At 35.0% G+C, this 5,083-nt stretch overlaps 1 protein-coding gene across 1 annotated transcript in view; it reads left to right on the forward strand.

Moving 5' to 3' along the window:
* The first annotated feature begins 863 nt into the window (after window positions 1–863).
* hecw1a (HECT, C2 and WW domain containing E3 ubiquitin protein ligase 1a) overlaps window positions 864–5,083 on the forward strand; it is a 69,423-nt gene continuing 65,203 nt past the window's right edge. Inside the window, exon 1 of the mRNA XM_016546261.1 lies at window positions 864–942. The gene's annotated coding sequence lies outside the window, so the exon portion shown is untranslated. The remainder of the gene's footprint in view (window positions 943–5,083) is intronic.

The raw sequence follows: 5,083 nt of genomic DNA on the forward strand, positions 1-5,083 counted from the left end.
TAGGGCACACTGTACTGTATTAATATGAAGAAATGTTCATTGGGTTGTGATTTAGGGTTAATGGAAATGTCTGTAATATTAATGCATAATGTCCTTTTCTGTTTTCTGCTTTTCTGTTTGTACAAGTAATTAAATAAATAAATAAATAGCACACTAGTCTGTCGGGTTGGATTTGGCGGGAAATGTCAAGCCGACCTCATTCGTTCTTATGTGCTCACGTCATGTCCGTAAACACAGAAAGGGTCTATGACGCGTGTGGATGCTTTTACAATAAATAGTGTGACTGCTTATAATCTGAAATAGTCGACAGGTTATAATTAAACAGCAATACAATTACAGTTGCTTATTTAAAGCGGACAAAACTGCTTATCTGAATAAGATCATTTCTTTTTTCTTCCTGTCATGATGCAGAAAATGTTACAATTTTAAACAATGTGTAGTTTTTGCAACAGGAGGAGATCCGTGCAGGAACAGATTTGGATTTTTGGTAAATGAAACTAGTTAATTAATTATTATTATTACTACTACAAAAGTCAATTTATAGCCTAACATGAAATATTAACCAACAGTACATTATAAATTCTAACAGATAATAATGAATGTATTTGATGATAATAATAATAATGCTATAATTACTGCCGATTTGAGTATAAATTTACTCGCTTTGTGGAAGAAAATGCGTTTTTTTCAGGACTTCCAGGCACAGATCATCTCGGCAGGAAATATAAGAGATGATGTTTTATGGGAGGAGTCAGGCAGGAGGCTGAAGAAATGCCGGCTGCTGATTGGCTGCTGTCCGCGGTGCTGATGCGGGAGAGAGTGGCGCTCTGCTTTCTGCTGCTCGAAATGGATTTCCACCGAATCTTTCTGCTCGGGATTATCGCGTTTGGCTTTTAGGATCGCGGCTGGAGTATGATTCACAGACAGCTCGTGCTGTCCCAGGTAGGTGTGTTTGAGCTCGCGCTTTATTGTCCGTGTATGGATGCGTGCATTGAAGAGCCATTTAGCGCTCTGCAGACGCCAATCAGTCGTTTAGAGATGTGGGTTTCTGTGGGTGTTTCTGTGGGTGTTTAATTCCAATGGGAACTCACTCTCTCTCTCTCTCTCTCTCTCTCTCTCTCTCTCTCTGGTGTCATTGAGCTTTCCTCTCTTCCCTCCTATCACGAAGCGCATGACAGAGTGATGCTGACATGCATTTGAGCATGATGCTGTTTACACACCTCCAAAAGACAACAGGATGCACATCTGATTAATATAGACTATATACTATATACTTGTTATATGTAACTTTATGCGATATGGCAATGCTTGCTCTGTAATATAATGTAAGGACTTCATCATTATTAGCTGTGTGCCGGACCAAAATGGTGCCTTTCGGTGCTTTATTGTTTCACTATGGATCTGATGCCACACTGTTGATTATGAGAAGGCTTTATGAGATTCATGAGGATTGAGGTTAGGGATGTGAGGTTATTGGATGTGAGGTTAGGACTGATGGTCAGGGTTGCCCATGAGGTTCATCAAACAGGCCCGAGACGCAGGCTGGTATTAAACCCTGGGCACTCTGGGACAGTCGTGGCTTGGTAAATGCATTTCCACACACAAACACACACACACATTTACCTAACTATCTAAATGGGCACCACAGACTTTTTATAGAAAGCTTATTATTAAAGACTAAACCACAGCCAGAGAGAGAAAAAAGAGAATATCTTCAGTATGTTTGTCTTGTTTTCCAGTACAAATATCTAAACATCCTTAAATCAAGATACACTTACTTGCAAAATGAAGAAATGAAGCCTTGTTTTCTGAGAAACTGAACAAAATGAAGATTGTGCTTGAAACAAGAGCACATATCTGTCAATGAGCTATGAAATGTTTTCCCTTTGAATTAAGTTGATTTTTCTGATCTCATTGTCTTAATTTTGATCAATTTCACAGAATTCAAGACTTCATATGTCTTATAATTTTGCTTCTCAGTATATCTTTAAACATTTGCACTGGAAAAAAAGTTCTTTTTTTTGTAAAATGAATAAAAAACGTAATGGATACCTATTGAAAGTTGTTTCTAAACTGTTACTAATACAATATATATATATATATATATATAGAGAGAGAGAGAGAGAGAGAGATAGATGATAGATAGATATATATATATAGATAGATAGATAGATAGATAGATAGATTTAGAGAACATACTGACATTGTGTTTATGTGCATATTTATTACTTAAATTTTCTTTAATTGGTCTTAAAATGGTATTATATATATGTGTGTGTGTGTGTGTGTGTGTGAGAGTGTGTGTGTGTGTGTGTGATTTGTGTGTGTGTGTGTGTGTGTGCATATCAGTATATTGAGAAAATTGCAAACACTATCATTAATGTTAGCTGCATGACTCTACATTCTCTACAGAAAGCCACAGCAGACTCTGAACTAATGAAAATACTTTGTCTCTTCTGAAAGCTCATGATGGCTGCTAAAGGGAAATGCCAGAGGGAGCGTATGATAACTTCATAATCTCTCCTTATGAGTGGAGCTGACCTATATATGCTGCCGTCACACTTCACTACGCGCTCCTGCTCTCAGGGCTCTCCCAACATACTTCACGTCATCATGACCCTGTTTGATTTCACAATGCTCTCTTATTGCTGTTAATAATTGCTATAATGCACAAGAATATAATACCCACATACACAGGATCCCAAAGACACAGAGATTTTGTTGTTGCTTGATGGGAAAAAAATTGTGTAGAGTATTAAGGTCACAGTTCTTTTTTTTATTATGAGGAGATCCTTTGGTCTCTGGTGAATCGTCCGTGTGTTTTCATTCATGTTCCGTTGAGCTGCAGTTGTACAGATGGCTGAGAAATCACGTACCCACAAAAGCCTTTTTTGTCTTTAGTGTTGCTTATTCTCACAGATGCAGAGGTCACCGGAGACTTGTGTAGATATACTTGACATAATAATATCTTCATTGTCTTTCTCTTGTCCTCTGTGGATCTTTGTTGTCAAATCCCTAGCGGATTGTCTCTGGTTTTGCATGTAAATTTATATTCAGGCTGCCTAGATGAAGATACGAGAATGAATGTGTTTCAGAACCCAAGACTGTTTGTAAAAGAATACATTCTTTAAATCTCTAACTCTAGCGTCATAGTCACTGCTATGAAACAAGAACAGCACTGCAGCTCAAACCAAACCAAAACACACACACACAGACTCACACACACTCACACACACACACACACACACACACTCACAATCGATGAAGGATTTTGTGTTTTATGTAGGTCAAGCGATTAAAATTTTTTATCTAAATAATAACATGATGTGCTGATTAATTAATCTAATTAATTACTAATTAATTGCACATCAATTTGGGCTGAGACACACTCACACACACACAGACTCACACACACTCACACACACACACAAACACACAGACTCACACACACTCACACACACACACACACACATACACACACACACACACACATAACTAAACAAAATAAAAAACAAAACAATTATCTGCAAATCTAAAATGTGCTTCCTGTTCCAAAACTGAATGAATCTGACTACATAGAATGCACCAGTGACAGTAATTTTTAAAAATCAGATCAGGTAAAAAAAAAAAAAAACGCTATTTAAGTACTTTTTAAAGTGCATAATAATAATAATAATAATAATAATAACAGCTTCAAGTTTTCATAGCCAAAAATTGTTTGATAAAAATGTTTTATGTTGATTTACTATTATATTGCTATTGTTTATTTATTGTTACTTAGTTTCTTTAAATCATTTCCTAAATTAAAAAAGAAGAAAAAAAACAAATACATATATTTTAAAGATGATCAAGTACATTTTGGAAGTTGTATTTTTTATTTTTTTTTCCATTGTAAGATTATTTACATATCTATTCCCAAATTAACAGAAAAAAAAATCTCATATTTATTCAAATTAAATATTTTTTATACTTATCATTTTATACTTGCGTATTACAGTGATGAGAAATCATTGAGACTTACAAACTCAAACTTTTGGACACTTCTTTGAAATTGGGGTGAATGTGCTTAATAACCATGGCCATAAATGTTGCAATTACTTATCATTTTCTTTAGATTTTGGCTTGAAATATGACCATCAGAGAACACAGGAACTGTTCAGCCGCTTCAAGAAATATTAAGTTTACAGTAGATGGGGATAATGGATAAAAGCAGCTCATGCTCAGCTCAGGGAACAGCACTGCAGTCCATTTAGTTAATTACTATACGGGACCTTGCACATAGTATTAAACACATACTTGCTGGTTAAAGTTGGCTTTAAAGAAATCCAGTCGATTCAAGGGTATAAGAATGAGCTCTGTTAGCAGTGAAAATGATTGCTGTCATTATGAGCTCTTTCTATAACTATGTAAAAACATTCTTAAAGCATTCGTGAATTATGGAAACATTAGGAAAACATTCTCAGAATATAAAATAATTCACTGGGGAGAACATTTTGATATTCAAACAGGGTGAAATATTTTAGAGTAAAAAGAAATACACTACAAAAGGATTTTTCATAGTTGTAAATAATAATAATTATTATTATCAAATTATTGTAATATATTTTACAACAAAATACTATTTCAGTCTTTCTACTTCAATATTTCACGTTTAATTCAATGCATTGCTTGACGTTTCTTTGCAATTAATTGTTAAATACTATGAATTTCTGAGTGAAAATGGTTTCTACGCCTGTTTTTGTTTTTCAGTGTAATACCACAAAACTTCACAGAAATAACCAAATCATTTAGTAATGCCTAATTATGTTTGTGCTGTTGTTTTCCATCCAAAGTGATGTCACTTCCTGGATGATGATGTCATTAAGGAACTAACTTTGTTAGTTAAAATGATATTATAAAAGCCGAACAATATAATAGAAAAAAAATGTATAGTGAAAGGAAGAAGAAAAAAAAACAACAACAACCACAGAATAATTCTTAACAAATTGACAGTCTAGTGCAGGGCTGTCCAAACTCGGTCCTGGAGGGCCGGTGTCCTGCAGAGTTCAGCTCCAACTCTAATTAAACACACCTGAACCAGCTA

The sequence above is a fragment of the Sinocyclocheilus rhinocerous genome, unplaced genomic scaffold (genome assembly GCF_001515625.1).
Source record: "Sinocyclocheilus rhinocerous isolate Xijiao unplaced genomic scaffold, SAMN03320098_v1.1 scaffold1812, whole genome shotgun sequence".
Classification (NCBI taxonomy): domain Eukaryota; kingdom Metazoa; phylum Chordata; class Actinopteri; order Cypriniformes; family Cyprinidae; genus Sinocyclocheilus; species Sinocyclocheilus rhinocerous.